This window comes from Vulpes vulpes, chromosome 12 (genome assembly GCF_048418805.1).
Source record: "Vulpes vulpes isolate BD-2025 chromosome 12, VulVul3, whole genome shotgun sequence".
Classification (NCBI taxonomy): Eukaryota; Metazoa; Chordata; class Mammalia; order Carnivora; family Canidae; genus Vulpes; species Vulpes vulpes.
The window spans coordinates 131,001,873-131,018,404 of record NC_132791.1 but is presented as its reverse complement, the minus strand read 5'-3'; the positions used below and the strand labels follow the sequence as shown (position 1 = coordinate 131,018,404).

The following is a 16,532-nucleotide window of genomic DNA, read 5'->3' as shown; positions in this document are numbered from 1 at the left end:
AGATCAGATAATTAAAGACAACTCTTGTGAACGGCTTTTTTGAAATCAACTCATATAAGAAAAAGAACAAAATATGAGGTGTTTATTTGATTTTTTTCTTAAAGGAAGTTACCCTTTTGATAAAATTTATAATCCATTTTAATTTAAATGGGTACCTCTAAATTACTTTATGTGATCCTTGGCTAGATATTACCAGGCATTCATTTAAAAGGCATTTGATGTATCACTGATATATCTAGAAGGGAAATAAGACTAACACAAGAAGCTACAAGCAAAATGCTGAAATCCATAACGTAGATTCAATAATTAATAGGGAAAACAAGAAAGAGTTGCTAGCAGGGCTGGTTTGATCAAAAATAGCTTTCTTATGGATTAGTACCCAAATCACTAAGTTATTCTAATTCTGATCTGTTCTTTTTATAGGTATGAATAATATACTAAGCCTACTTTAGGTTAAGTTTGTCTTTCCGAGCTAATGCCATTCTGCTAAGATCAAAGGCTGTCCCAGCACAGAATGAGTCTGTCTATGGACATCATAGTCAGTCACCTGCCTGGTCCGCGCGGCTCCGGAGAGCACAGACTCACCCAACCACAGAGGCCTCTCCAGCTGTTACTTGTCTCATTTGTAATTCAAGCTTCAGTAGGACAAAGGAAATTCTGTACTTAATCATCCATTTTAATTTCCTAGATTCTCTTACTTTTGACTTGCTGTTGGGAAGAACGATAAAGGGAAAATCTTTCATAAAAGAAACTCAGAGCTCCTCTGGGAGCCCCCCTGGCCATTAGCACCCATCTGTCTCCCTGCTCGGTTCTCACCTGTAGCCTCACTGTTACTCCTACATTCGGTTACCATTCTTCTTTCTGTCCTCCCTCCCCCTTTCCTACCCTCCTTAATTCTTTTTTTCTCCCAAATCAAATACATGGCTGAGCTCTTTCAGAAACATGGCTTTTGGAATGGAAAGGCAACAAAAATCTTTAGAAAAACCCTGGGTTTGAAAATCACAAATAGTTACTATGAGATTCTTTATATATTAGCTGTACGACTCTAGCCTGGTCCTCTCTTTCCTCATCTGTAAAATAAAAATAATAAAAGTTTTTTATAAGCTTGATGTAAATACTAAGTGATAAAATATTTTGAAAACACTCTTAAGTCAGCTCAGGTCATGATCTCAGGGTCCTGAGATCGAGCCCCAGGTTGGGCTCCCTGCTAATAAGGGAGTCTGCTTCTTCCTCTGCTCTCCCCTTGCTCATGCTTGCTCTCTCTCCAATAAATAAATACAATCCTTAAAAAAAATGAAAACACTCTTGAAACTTCAAAATCTTATACAAATAAAGGAACTGTTTTAAGTTGTATATGCCCTCAAAGTAGATATCACCTGCCCCTGGATGACTATGTTTTTCAGGGTGCCACATTTGCCTAGCAATGCCTGCAGTTTTCACTCTTAAAGTTTACTTTTATTTTTTATTATTATTTTTTAACCTTTAGGTGTTTTTACTTCATACCAATCCTACATTTAATCTAGAAAACAAACAAAAAAAAACTTTGAATGGAGTGTTAACTAAAATGCTAACCAAATCATCTTACCGGTAAATCTAGTGCATGCATTTCAAGGTTCCCCTGCTAGGAACATCGTTGACATCAGTTTAATCATCAATAACACTGTAGAACAGAGCACAGGGCACATGCCCTCAGTGTGACCCCTGCCCCTTACCCTCAGATTGATGTTAAAACAAAGCTGACAATTCTGCCAGGCTCCAAACCCCCAAGGATCCCACCAACCCTTGGAAGCACAGAAGATACCCCATCACACAAACTTTGTATAAGTTGTAATTAAACAGAGCCTAAGTTTTCTTACCTTTCTACAGGAAGTGGTCAATTGAAAAAATACTAGAATACTTCTAGGAATTCCTTTTATGAGTTTGTTTACACACTTGGCAAGAATGGAAGTTTCTTTGGAATTTGGTTTATGAATTCACTGAATAGATTGGAAATTTAAAACTTGCAGGAAAAGGAGGAAGTGGGGAATCTCTAATCCTAACATGTTGTAATTATTAAAAGGATATGCACACAAACTAAAGAGTTTTGCTCACAGTAGGCACAACTATATACTTTTTGAATCATAACAAAGAACTAGCTGATACCTTTCTTTGTTTCCTGAGCACCATAGCTAAGATGAAGTTAGACCCAAATTCATGGGCTACTCCAGTAAGCAAAATAATAGAAGATAAAAAATTTAATTGGTCTTACTACCTACTCTCCAGCCATTAATTGAAATGTAATTGTGAAAGATTAAAATTGCCTTTAAAAGGGATTGTAACAGCAGCTATCAAAGCAATATTCAAGCATGATATCAAGGATGCTTTCAGGTTTAGACGTAGCCTTCTTTGTCCAAAATCTTCACAACTTCATCAGCAGACTTAGAGGCATCTATTTTCTTGATGCCTCACATTTCTTCACATATGTCAATAACTGGATGTGTTGACTAAAGATAGGTCTGAATTCTCTTTTCCAAGCTCTCTCTGTTGTCATCATTGGACTAACTACTGTTTCCCCTCTCAAGACATCGTTCAATACAGATCTCATTTTTAGAGTCAAAAAAGAGAACCAAAGACACACCTGCCTTCCCATCCATGGCTTTGTTCCAACCTTAAATGTTGTCTTAATTTCGTGGAAACCCGTCAATCAAGAACTTATTCTTCTCAGCAATGGTGGCCATTGTCTGATCCATTTCCCTCATCAACAAACTCATGGTTTGTCAGCTGGCACAACTCAATGAGTTCACCATACTATGAATCTGGGTTCTTCCTTTCATCATGAAGTTCTCCTGCAGAAAGGTGTGTGTAGCCATATTTTAGGTCACTGGTTTACTGCAAAGAGGATATAACTCAGGAACAGCCAGTTAGATGTATGATGCCAGGGCACAGAGCTTCCATACCCTCCCCAGGCAAGGGTCTCCCCCAAATCTCCATGTGTTCACCAACACAGCTAAACTTTACTTTTAAATGAAAGGTGGAGGGGAAAACACCCTTTAAGACTTATAACTGGGCAGCCCTGGTGGCGCAGCGGTTTAGCGCCGCCTGCAGCCCGGGGTGTGGTCCTGGAGACCCGGGATCGAGTCCCACATCGGGCTTCCTGCATGGAGCCTGCTTCTCCCTCTGCCTGTGTCTCTGCCTCTCTCTTCGCTCTCTCTGAATGAATAAATAAATAAATCTTAAAAAAAAAGACTTATAACTAAACTTTGTCTAGGAAAGACAATCTGCTTACTAACATATTGGGAATGTTTTTAATCAACTCAGAATAAAGAACGACTCTGAAAAAGTAAAATGGGATGAACTGAGTGCTGATGGAAGAGCAGGAAGGGTGGAAGGTGGGAGAGATTAAACCAAGAGCAGCATCCATGTCCAGGATTTCTGGAAGTCTCTCATCTATCACAGTCAGTGTTGGATGACTTCCCCAGGCCAGAGATCTTCTGGCATTACGTTGTGCATACCTGGTAGGAGGCAGACTTGGTATGTTTGGCTCTTTGCACAGGATTTGTTAAGTGACTTAGCAGCCCTTCATAGTGAGATTTATTTTCAGGGACTTTGATTGATGGGAAATGCCTGCAGCTTGAACAGATGCCAACAGTGTGTCTTTCCCAAGGACATCAATGAATGACTCTGGCTTGGACTTGGGTTAACTGATATGCCTGGGAAAATGCTAGAACAAATCACGGTAATATCAATTTTCAAATGCTTGTAAAAGAATATGACTCTGAGAAGAACAAAGATAGAAAATTAATCTCATATGCCAGAGTTCAGAGTGACGTGAGTTCAATAGATTAAGAAGATGTGTTCTTCTAGTTCAAGTCTATAAGGTTTGGATCTTTCCTGTGTGATACCACCAACCCATTGGAAAAATACTAGAGGTGAGCCAGGGAAACAGAGGTGTGTCCTCCAGCTCAGGGACTCAGGGAAACCGTGCTGCAGACTGAGCTGGCACCACGTGTGGGGCATCTGGCAGCAGCGACAAAGCATTCTAGTCCATCCTGCTCTCTGTAGCCACACAGGCAGCATCAGACCATCTTAAGCAACCGGAGTAAGTTTAAAAACTCTCCCATGACCCCCACCCCTTTCCTCCTCTGGCTCCAATTCTCTGACCTCATTCATATAAAATTCCTTGAAAGAGTTTTCCATAATCATCATCTGCAAGTCTTCTTCTTCTGTTGCAGGACTATCTACATAATTTGCTGGAGCCAGAGCAAAATAAAATGTGAGATTTCTTGTTCAAAATTATTAATAATTTAAAGCTACTGTGAGCAGGGCATTGATCCAAGCATGTGGCTCTTGTAAAGGTGGGACATTGTGTGATTGCATGGGTCATCCATCCTTGAAGCTGGCCTGCTCCAATCAGGCTGTCGTCTGCCACCAGTTCCACTAACAGATTCTTGGCAACGTCAGCAATGGTTTCCATTTACTTAAACCTGATAGATCTCATCCTCACCTTCGTGGACCAATGAGTGTAATTTAGCAGAGTGATTTCTCCCTTCTTCTTAAAGCACTGTGTTTACTCGTTCTTTATTTTGGATTTCTGACTTCCATAACTATGAGAGAATAAATTGATGTTGTTTTAAGTCACTAAATTTGTGGTAATGTGTTGCATCAGTAAGAGTAGCACATTCTCTGCATCAATCCAGTCTCCATATACTGGCCTTCCCCAGGTTCAGCCCTAGGAACTCTTGCCTCCTCTATCTATATCCATCCCTATGTGACTTTAAAATAGCCAATCTCAAGGCTTTAAAAGACCAGCTATCAAAATGTAAATGCAAATCGGTGGTGAGATATCACCTCATGTGTGTCAGAATGGCTAGAATCAAAAAGACAAGAGATAATAGGTATTGGCAAGAATAAAGGCAAAAGAAACCCTCTTACTTATACTGTTGGTAGGAATACAAACTGGTGCAGCCACTCTGGAAAACAGTATGGAGTTTCCTCAAAAATTAGGAATAGAACTAATATGATCCAGCAACACCACTTCTGGGAATATATCCAAAGGAAATGAAATCACTTTCTCAGAAAGAATTCTGGACTCCCATGTTCATTGCAGCATTATTTTCAACAGCCAAGACATAGAAACAATCTATATGTCCACTGATGGATGAGTGGATACAGAAGATGTGGTGTATATGTAATGTATATATGCACACACACACATATGCAATGGAATGTTATTCATCCATAAAAAAGGAGGAAATCCTGCCACTTGTGACAAAGATGGACCTTGAATGTGCTATGTTGAGTGAAATAAGACAGATACTATGTGATCTCACTTATATGTAGAATCTAAAAAAAACCTGAACTCATAGAAACAGAGGACAGATTTGGTGGGGGTTAGGGTTGAGGGAAACGGGCAGAAAGTACAAAATTCCCGGTATAGTATTAATCAGTGCTTGGGGTGTAATGTACAGCATGGAGACTATAGTTAACACTACTATGTTATGTATATATGTACATACTATATTGTATGGATTTTTTTTTCTTTAACTTTTATTGGTGTTCAATTTACCAACATACAGAAAAACACCCAGTGCTCATCCCGTCAAGTGTCCACCTCAGTGCCCGTCACCCATTCCGCCCCACCCCCCGCCCTCCTCCCCTTCCACCACCCCTAGTTCGTTTCCCCGAGTTAGGAGTCTTTATGTTCTGTCTCCCTTCCTGATATTTCCCAACATTTCTTCTCCCTTCCCTTCTATTCCCTTTCACTATTATTCATATTCCCCAAATGAATGAGAACATACACTGTTTGTCCTTCTCCGATTGACTTATTTCACTCAGCATAATACCCTCCAGTTCCATCCACGTTGAAGCAAATGGTGGGTATTTGTCGTTTCTAATTGCTGAGTAATATTCCATTGTATTGTATGGATATTTTAAAGTTGCTAAGGGACGCCTGGTGGGCTCCATCAATTAAGTGTCTAGCTCTTGATTGTGACTCAGGTCATGACCTCAGGGTCCTGGAATCAGACCCATGTTGGGCTCCACGCTCAGCACAGAGTCTGCGTGAGATGCTTTCTCTCCCTCATCCCACTCTTGTGTGCACATGCTCTCTCTCTTTAAAATAAATAAATCTTTTTTCAAAAGTTTGAAAACCATTATTTCATATATTTCAATTTTTAAGGCAAGAGAGAAGCCAATTCGTTACCCATCATGACTAGAAGCAGAAATCTGTTATCTACATCAATTTTATAAGAGAACCGAATGGGAAACTGGCTTTATCATATATCTAGCTTTCTTATAAAAATCAGCAATTTAGAGAATGTAGTATTAGCAAAAAGCTAGGTAAATAATAATAGCAACACTTAGAATAGTACCTGATGTTTTATATATAATTTACTTGTGTATTGTATGTATGCTTTACATATATTCATTAATTTAGTCCTCTCAGCCATGTCATAGAGTACGTGCTATGATTACTATCTCTTATATTTATGATAAGGAAACTGAGTCACAGAGAAGCTGAGCTGTTTGCTCTAATTCACACAAGTCCTAAAGGCCGAGCCACGATGGAAATCCAGGCAGCCTGGCTCCAGGGACCATGCTCTTAACCATTAAGCTACACTTTCTCTTCCTACTTGATGTCAACAGATTTATGAAACTTCATAGACAGCCCAGAAATAAGCGTTACATACCATTATACAAAATAAAAGTAACTTTTGAATTACTGGGTCATGAGCTTGTTGTCTTTACTCCAATCAAAAGATAAGCTCTTCTCTTCCTCAAAACATTAAAACTAGAACTACCACATGATCCAGCAGTTCCACTTCTGGGTATTCATTCAGAAGGACTGAAATCAGAATCATGAAGAGATATCTATGCCCTCATGTTCACTCACAATGGCAAAGATATAGAACCAGTGTAAACACTCCGTGAGCGGTGATGCCTACACAAAGTGTGGCATATGCCTACTACAGTGGAATGCTATTCAGCCTTTAAAAAGAAGTAAGTCCTGCCATATGCAGCAATAAGGATGAACTTGAGGACACTATGCTAAGTGAAATGAGTAGTCACAGAAGGATAATGTTGTATGATTCCACCTGGAGGACCTGCAATGGTGAGACGGAAGCCCATCCAGAATGGTGGCCACCAGTGGCTGGGGGACGGGCGAGGGGGGCTGCTGTCCAAGATGCCTGACATCTTCCCTACAATACTGTCTCCATAATTAACAATAGCATATTGCAAACCTAAAAATTTGTCGGGTGGGTAGATCTCGTTTTTAGCATAATTTTTTTTTGAGAAAGAGCATGTCTCCTATACATCTCTGGTGGTATCACCAGTGTGATTGCTCGTCTGGTGTGGGACGTTCCTTCATGCCTCCTGAAAGCCAGAGCCTGAACGACTCCCAGATCATTATTTCTCATATCTGAATAGTTATGCAGTCTTTGCAACTCCGATGGTCTGTATCATCATCAGGTGACAAACATGCGGTAACAGACACATCCTCCTCTGGGGCTGGAGCCTGGACCCCAGAAAGCAAGGACCAGACATCCTGGAGATGCCCACAACTGTGTGTAGAATGACTGGATCAGTGGCTTTATTCATTTTTTGAAACTATGCTCTTTATTTTCATGTGGACAATTCAAAGGAAGTTATCAGGAGCTTCCGTTTAATGTAAAAAGAAGAAGAAGAAGAAGAAGAAGAAGAAGAAGAAGAAGAGAACATTTTTGGTTTTAAAGGAAAGTGTCATGAGAAACCTGGTAAAGAATGCAAATTTTCAGAAAGAAAATGCAGCTCAGATTTCTCTAGAGAGCAGTCTTTAAAGAAGTTTGAGGTACTAGGTTTGGGGCTTGCTACAGTGACTTGGGGTGACATGGGGGCAGTGTCACTGTACTGGGTCCAGGGCGCTGGGACAGCAGTCATGGTGCAGGACCTCGGCAGGTGACAGGGAGTGAGACCAACATCGGTAATGAAGGCCCCAAGCAGCAGTTTGGATGGAGCACTGACCCACTACACCACGCAGGGCAGGAAGTGTGGTTAAGTCCTTGCAGCCTCAAACTCTCCTGGAGGGAAGCCAGCTTTGGGTCTGTTTCCCAGGGGCTTGTGAACTGGATCTCCTGGGAGCCACACTGGGAGCCCCACAGGGCACCAGGGGCTGAGAAAGCAGGTGCCTGGGCCTCCCCGACCTTAGCCTGGGTCTGCCTTCAGTGCCCAAGCTGTTCCTGGTGGGATGGAGCTGGCCCTCACCACTGCCCACAGGGACAGCATGTGCCCTGGCTGATCCAAAATCACATAGAAATAGCAGAATTGACCTGGCAGCACTACTCCCATGGTTTACTGCATTTTAGCTGCTCAATCTCCCCATCAAGACAATAGCCACATGGGAACTGGGTGGAGTTATAGGCCTGTCCTGGGGGACCTGGCGGGCACGGTGGCAGGTATCACCGTGCACAACTCTTCATGGGAGAGTGTGGGATTAATAGCTGGGATTGAATTAATAGATCATCATTAAGAGGACCTGAGATAGGAAACCAAGCAGAAGATCCAGCCAAGGTGCTGATCTGAAAAGGGCCCAGCAGAGAGAAGCAGCAGAGCAAAGGCTGGAGAAATGAGACTAGAGTGGAGGCTCCAAGCTCAGCCTGGATCGGAGAACACACTGTGCAGTGGGAGGCAGGACCAGCTAACCCTCAGAATTGCTGCTCACCCTCTCTGCTGGGGCTACCCTGCACAGCTCACTTCTAAGTGAGATGTTCCTCCTCACAATTTTGAGACTCTCACACTCATCGAAGCAGAGAAACTGGAAGGTCAGATTTTTTTTTCCCTTTGTTTGGCTGCCCTTGAATGCAAAGGTAAAGAGTCCAGCCTAACAAAGGAGGGAAAGAAATTATCTCAAAATGGGTTACTAGCAAACTTTAAGTGAACACTGACACAAGGAATACAGGTCTTAATCTTGGCTAGATTTCCTGCCCTGAATCTACCCTGATAACTTATCACATATGACAATCTTCTACCTAATGAATTTGAATCATCCAGAATGACTTCAGATCTTTTGGAGAAACATCAGACTCTTTGCAGTGCTGCATTGGAATGAGATTTTATTGCATGGCTACCACTCTGTTGCAATTTGGGTATTATTGGAGGGGCAAGATGGCGGAAAAGTAGGGTCCCCAAATCACCTGCCCCCACCAAATTACCTAAATAACCTTCAAATCATCCTGAAAATCTACGAATTCGGCCTGAGATTTAAAGAGAGACCAGCTGGAATGCTACAGTGAGAAGAGTTCACGCTTCTATCAAGGTAGGAAGACGGGGAAAAAGAATTAAAAAAACAAAAGGCCTCCAAGGGGGAGCGGCCCCGCGAGGAGCCGGGCTGAGGCCGGGGCGAGTGTCCCCAGGACAGGAGAGCCCCGTCCCGGAGAAGCAGGAGCTGCACCAACCTGCCCGGGCGGAAAGGGGCTCGCAGGGAGTTAGAGCAGGACCCAGGAGGGCGGGGATGCCCTCGGGCTCCCTGGGACACTAACAGGCACCTGTGCCCTGGGGAGATGCGCCAAGATCCCTGAGGGCTGCAGCGCGCACGGCGGGACCCGGAGCAGCTCGGAGGGGCTCGGGCTGCGGCTCCGCGGAGGGGGCTGCGGCTCCGCGGAGGGGGCTGCGGGGCGGGAGCGCGAATCCAACAGCGCAGGCCCCGGAGCACAGGGCGCCGGGACACAGCCCAGGATCCGGCCTCTCCCCGGGACAAGCAGAGGCCGGGAGGGCTGAGGACAGCAAGGACGCTCCTGCCCCGACCTGAGCAGATCAGCGGCCCCGCCCCGGAGCCTCCAGGCCCTGCAGACGGAGAGCTCCCGAGTTACTGCCCGAGCTGACTCCAGGGCTCCAGAGTTGACCGCCGCCACTGGGGCTGTACCATCTGGGGCCTCACGGGGTAAACAACCCCACTGAGCCCTGCACCAGGCAGGGGCAGAGCAGCTCCCCCAAGTGCTAACACCTGAAAATCAGCACAGCAGGCCCCTCCCCCAGAAGACCAGCTAGAAGGACAAGTTCCAGGGGGAAGTCAAGGGACTTAAAGTATACAGAATCAGAAGATACTCCCCCGTGGTTTTTTGTTGTTGTTGTTTGTTTTTTGTTTTGTTTTGTTTTTTGTGGTTTTTTTTTTTTTTTTTGCTTTTTGATTTCTGTTTGCTTCCCCAACCCCTTTTTGCCTTTCTTTTTCTTTCTCTTTTTCTTCTCTTGTTTTTATTTTTTTTCTTCCTTTTTTCTTTTTTCATTTTTTCTTTTCTTTCCTTCTTATTCTCCTCTCCTTTTCTCCTTTTCCCAATACAACTTGTTTTTGGCCACTCTGCACTGAGCAAAATGACTAGAAGGAAAACCTCACCTCAAAAGAAAGAATCAGAAACAGTCCTCTCTCCCACAGAGTTACAAAATCTGGATTACAATTCAGTGTCAGAAAGCCAAATCAGAAGCAGTATTATAAAGCTACTGGTGGCTCTAGAAAAAAGCATAAAGGACTCAAGAGAGACTGCAGAATTTATGCAGTCTGCAGAATTTAGACTGCAGAATTTAGATCAAATCAGGCAGAAATTAAAAATCAATTGAATGAGATGCAATCCAAACTAGAAGTCCTAACGACGAGGGTTAATGAAGTGGAAGAACGATTGAGTGACATAGAAGACAAGTTGATGGCAAAGAGGGAAACTGAGGAAAAAAGAGAAAAACAATTACAGACCATGAGGATAGATTAAGGGAAATAAACGACACCCTGATGAAGAAAAACCTACGTTTAATTGGCTTTCCCGAGGGCGCCGAAAGGGACAGAGGGCCAGAATATGTATTTGAACAAATCCTAGCTGAAAACTTTCCTAATCTGGGAAGGGAAACAGGCATTCAGATCCGGGAAACAGGCATTCAGATCCAGGAAACAGAGAGATACCCCCACTAAAATCAATAAAAACTGTTCAACACCTCGACATTTAATAGTTAAGCTTGCAAATTCCAAAGATAAACAGAAGATCCTTAAAGCAACAAGAGACAAGAAATCCCTAACTTTTATGGGGAGGAGTATTAGGGTAACAGCAGACCTCACCACAGAGACCTGGCAGGCCAGAAAGGGCTGGCAGGATATATTCAGGGTCCTATGAGAAAAACAAGCAACCAAGAATACTGTATCCAGCAAGGCTCTCATTCAGAATGGAAGGAGAGATAAAGAGCTTCCAAGACAGGCAGGAACTGAAAGAATATGTGACCTCCAAACCAGCTCTGCAAGAAATTTTAAGGGGGACTCTTAAAATTCCCCTTTAAGAAGAAGCCCAGTGGAACAATCCACAAAAACAAGGACTGAATAGATATCATGATGACACTAAACTCCTATCTTTCAATAGTAACGCTGAACGTGAACGGGCTTAATGACCCCATCAAAAGGCGCAGGGTTTCAGACTGGATAAAAAAGCAGGACCCATCTATTTGCTGTCTACAAGAGACTCATTTTACACAGAAGGACACCTACAACCTGAAAAAAAAAAAAGGTTGGAGAACCATTTACCATTCAAATGGTCCTCAAAAGAAAGCAGGGGTAGCCATCCTCATATCAGATAAACTAAAATTTACCCCGAAGACTGTAGTGAGAGATGAAGAGGGACACTATCTCATACTTAAAGGATCTATCCAACAAGAGGACTTAACAATCCTCAATATATATGCCCCGAATGTGGGAGCTGCCAAATATATCAATTAATAACCAAAGTTAAGATAGATAATAATACACTTATACAGAGTGACTTCAATCTAGTGCTTTCTACACTCGATAGGTCTTCTAAACACAACATCTCCAAAGAAATGAGAGCTTTAAATGATACACTGGACCAGATGGATTTCACAGATATCTACAGAACTTTACATCCAAACTCAACTGAATACACATTTGTCTCAAGTGCACATGGAACTTTCTCCAGAATAGACGACATACTGGGTCACAAATCAGGTCTGAACCGATACCAAAAGATTGGGATTGTCCCCTGCATATTCTCAGACTATAATGCATTGAAATTAGAACTAAATCACAACAAGAAGTTTGGAAGGACCTCAAACACGTGGAGGTTAAGGACCATCCTGCTAAAAGAGGAAAGGGTCAACCAGGAAATGAAGGAAGAATTAAAAAGCTTCATGGAAACTAATGAGAATGAAGATACAACCGTTCAGAATCTTTGGGATGCAGCAAAAGCAGTCCTGAGGGGGAAATACATCGCAATACAACATCCATCCAAAAACTGGAAAGAACTCAAATACAAAAGCTAACCTTACACATAAAGGAGCTAGAGAAAAAACAGCAAATGGACCCTATGCCCAGCAGAAGAAGAGAGTTAATTAAAATTCGAGTAGAACTCAACAAAATCGAGACCAGAAAAACTGTGGAACAGATCAACAAAACCAGGAGTTGGTTCTTTGAAAGAATTAATAAGATAGATAAACCATTAGCCAGCCTTATTAAAAAGAAGAGAGAGAAGACTCAAATTAATAAAATCATGAATGAGAAAGGAGAGATCACTACCAACACCAAGGAAATACAAACAATTTTTAAAACATATTATGAACAGCTATACGCCAATAAATTAGGCAATCTAGAAGAAATGGACGCATTCCTGGAAAGCCACAAACTACCAAAACTGGAACAGGAAGAAATAGAAAACCTGAACAGGCCAGTAACCAGGGAGGAAATTGAAGCAGTAATCAAAAACCTCCCACGACACAGAAGTCCAGGGCCAGATGCCTTCCCTGGGGAATTCTATCCAACATTTAAAGAAGAAACCATACCTATTCTACTAAAGCTGTTTGGAAAGATAGAAAGAGATGGAGTACTTCCAAATTCGTTCTATGAGGCCAGTATCACCTTATCCAAAACCAAACACCCCCCCAAAAAGGAGAATTACAGACCAATATCCCTGATGAACATGGATGCAAAAATTCTCAACAAGATACTAGCCAATAGGATCCAACAATACATTAAGAAAATTATTCACCATGACCAAGTAGGATTTATCCGTGGGACACAAGGCTGGTTCAACACTTGTAAAGCAATCAATGTGATTCATCATATCAGCAAGAGAAAAGACAAAAACCATATGATCCTCTCATTAGATGCAGAGAAAGCATTTGACAAAATACAGCATCCATTCCTGATCAAACTCCTGATAACATTCTTCAGAGTGTAGGGGATAGAGGGAACATTCCTCAACATCTTAAAGGCCATCTACGAAAAGCCCACAGCAAATATCCTTCTCAATGGGAAGCACTTGGAGCCTTTCCCCTAAGATCAGGAACAAGACAGGGATGTCCACTCTCACCACTGCTATTCAACATAGTACCGGAAATCCTAGCCTCAGCAGTCAGACAACAAAAAGACATTAAAGGCATTCAAATTGGCAAAGAAGAAGTCAAACTCTCCCTCTTCACCGATGACATGATACTCAACGTAGAAAACCCAAAAGCCTCCACCCCAGGATTGCTAGAACTCATATAGCAATTTGGTAGCATGGCAGGATACAAAATCAATGCCCAGAAATCAATGGCATTTCTATACACTAACAATGAGACTGAAGAAAGAGAAATTAAGGAGTCAATCCCATTTAGAATTGCACCGAAAAGCATAAGATACCTGGAATAAACCTAACCAAAGAGGTAAAGGATTTATACCCTAAAAACTATAGAACACTTCTGAAAGAAATTGAGGAAGACACAGAGAGATGGAAAAATATTCCATGCTCATGGACTGGAAGAATTAATATTGTGAAAATGTCAATGCAACCCAGTGCAATTTACACATTTAATACAATCCCTATCAAAATACCATGGACTTTCCTCAGAGAGTTAGAACAAATCATTTTAAGATTTGTGTGGAATCAGAAAAGACCCCGAATATCCAGGGGAATTTTAAAAAAGAGAACCATAGCTGGGGGCATCACAATGCCAGATTTCAGGTTGCACTACAAAGCTGTGGTCATCAAGACAGTGTGGTACTGGCACAAAAACAGACACATAGATCAATGGAACAGAATAGAGAATCCAGAAGTGGACCCTCAACTTTATGGTCAACTAATATTCGATAAAGGAGGAAAGACTATCCATTGGAAGAAAGACAGTCTCTTCAATAAATGGTGCTGGGAAAATTGGACATCCACATGCAGAAGAATGAAACTGGACCACTCTCTTTCACCATACACAAAGATAAACTCAAAATGGATGAAAAATCTAAATGTGAGACAAGATTCCATCAAAATCCTAGAGGAGAACACAGGCAACACCCTTTTTGAACTTGGCCACAGTAACTTCTTGCAAGATACATCCACAAAGGCAAAAGAAACAAAAGCAAAAATGAACTATTGGGACTTCATCAAGATAAGAAGGTTTTGCACAGCAAAGGATACAGTCAACAAAACTAAAAGACAACCTACAGAATGGGAGAAAGTATTTGCAAATGACATATCAGATAAAGGGCTAGTTTCCAAGATCTATAAAGAACTTCTTAAACTCAACACCAAAGAAACAAACAATCCAATCATGAAATGGGCAAAAGACATGAAGAGAAATCTCACAGAGGAAGACATAGACGTGGCCAACAAGCACATGAGAAAATGCTCTGCATCACTTGCCATCAGGGAAATACAAATCAAAACCACGATGAGATACCATCTCATACCAATGAGAGTGGGGAAAATTAACAAGGCAGGAAACCACAAATGTTGGAGAGGATGCGGAGAAAGGGAACCCTCTTACACTGTTGGTGGGAATGTGAACTGGTGCAGCCACTCTGGAAAACTGTGTGGAGGTTCCTCAAAGAGTTGAAAATAGACCTGCCCTATGACCCAGCAATTGCACTGCTGGGGATTTACCCCAAATACAGATGCAATGAAACGCCTGGACACCTGCACCCCGATGTTTCTAGCAGCAATGTCCACAATAGCCAAACTGTGGAAGGAGCCTCGGTGTCCATCGAAAGATGAATGGATAAAGAAGATGTGGTTTATGTATCCAATGGAATATTACTCAGCCATTAGAAATGACAAATACCCACCATTTGCTTCGACATGGATGGAACTGGAGGGTATTATGCTGAGTGAAGTAAGTCAATCGGAGAAGGACAAACATTATATGTTCTCATTCATTTGGGGAATATAAATAATAGCGAAAGAGAATATAAGGGAAGGGAGAAGAAATGTGTGGGAAATATCAGAAAGGGAGACATAACATAAAGACTCCTAACTCGGGGAAACGAACTAGGGGTGGTGAAGGGGAGGAGGGCGGGGGGTGGGGGTGAGTGGGTGATGGGCACTGAGGGGGTACTTGCCGGGATGAGCACTGGGTGTTATTCTGTATGTTGGCACATTGAACACCAATAAAAAATAAATTTATTACAAAAAGAAAATTTGGGTATTGTTGGCCTGAGACCAGCTTTAATTCAGAGCATGTTTAAAACTAGGTCAGATGAGATGCCACAGTATTGGAGCTGCTATCTGCTTGTCTAAGTCAGGTTCTGAGACAGGCTAGTGCATGTTTCATGTCTGGTGTATCTGACTGTCACCCTTCTGCATAATTTACAGCCCCCTCAGTCAGAACAACAGGGTGCCGTCTGTGTGCTAGGCAGATTATGTAACCATTAATGTTTTATTTTATAAATAAAGGTTTTGCTAACATTCCAACCCAGTAAACACTTCCATGCCCAGTAGGAAAGAAATGAAGTGGATGCTCTGTAGTGGGATTGGAAGAGCGGTGATATTTTGTTTCTCAAGTAAAACCTTTGCCTGCAAAGCACTGAGTGAAATGTACCGAGTTTGAAGTGATTTTGCCAGGGATGGGGAGCTGGCAGGTTTAAGAGGTAGAAGCTTAAAAACAAACTGAGAACTTACTAAGGCAAGAATTCAATAAAGCTGTTTTGTTTTACAGTTTTTGTTGCCATTCTACTTTAATAATGTCAATAGCCCTAAACTATAGTTATATCCACTTTAAAGATGGAAACAAAAAACAAGCAAAAGAATCCCAAGCCTTATAAACATTAAGTAATGTGATCAGGTCACCGGGAAGGACCAAGGTTTATTCAGGGCTTGAATCTAGATCTGCCAGACTCCACAGCGCTGGCTTCACATGTGGGACAAAGTGGTGCAGTGACACAGCGGGCACCCTCCTTGCCTCCCCAGCACCCATCCTCTCCTCTTCCTTCTTGATAAAGCCCAGGGTCCCCTACATCAGCAGGCAGCACAGAGGCAGTCATAATCTGCTACCCAAGGGCACCTGACTGAACAGTCACCACCAGTCCCCTGTGGTGATCTGCACGCTCTGGGAACGCGCGGTTCAGTTCTGCTGGTGACATGTAGAGGCAATGGGCTGGTGAAACGGCAGGGGCGGGAGATGCTTTGGGAAAAAAAGTTTCCTCTTTCTTTAGAGAGAGAAAACAAGAAACCATGGTCTTCATCTTCAGGATACAGTTGCGTCTGGAAGTGGTGCCTGGAGCTGCTGTCAATGCTGGACACCAGCCCGGGGGCCCAGCCTCCACAGAAGAGAGCAGATCAGAGGAG

General features: G+C 42.4%; 1 pseudogene; it reads right to left on the bottom strand.

Annotated features, from left to right (window-relative positions):
• Positions 1 to 2,369: 2,369 nt before the first annotated feature.
• LOC112925902 (UMP-CMP kinase pseudogene) lies at positions 2,370 to 16,327 on the bottom strand (annotated as a pseudogene).
• Between the last annotated feature and the right edge of the window lie 205 nt (positions 16,328 to 16,532).